Genomic DNA, 627 nt, shown 5'->3' with positions numbered 1-627 from the left:
TGTCCCTGCCAGTGCCAGAAGACATTACTTATCTTAAACGTACAACTTTCTCAGGCTATTACCTGGACTTTCAGTCTAATTTCCCAGATCTTTCTTCCCTTTTTTTCAGTTACCTACTAAATCAGTTTCTTCAACAGGAAGCCCAAGAAACTTCTGTGAACTGGGAATATACGAGTGTTTGTATTTAGATTATTTATTGTGACCAAACAATGGATAATTTTCCTTTAAAAGACTTTAGGAACAATTGGACTCTACGTGAATAAAGAGAAAATCATATATTGTTTTGGAAAGAATACTGAATAAGGGCACATGCACAGTTCAAACAGTCTTTTAAATAGTTTCCTCTCAAAATGTATCATTAGTTTTGTTCAGCTTTTTTAGCTTGTAAACAGCTATGTAATCAATGAAAATATATTTAGCCTACTTTTAAAAAGAGATTACTCTGGTATTAATTGGTAATAATAGTAAAATTTTATGCAAGACAAAAATATTAGGATCTAGCATGCTTGCCCCTTAGTAAGTTCTATTCCAAAATTATATTACACGTATCAATTTCAACTTTGTAAATATTGCATAATCTCAGTCTTTGAGTTGTCAGTGATAAAAAATAATCAAGAAACCATACAA

Source organism: Lagopus muta, chromosome 10 (assembly GCF_023343835.1).
Source record: "Lagopus muta isolate bLagMut1 chromosome 10, bLagMut1 primary, whole genome shotgun sequence".
In the NCBI taxonomy this organism is placed as follows: Eukaryota; Metazoa; Chordata; class Aves; order Galliformes; family Phasianidae; genus Lagopus; species Lagopus muta.
This window is presented reverse-complemented; position numbering follows the sequence as displayed.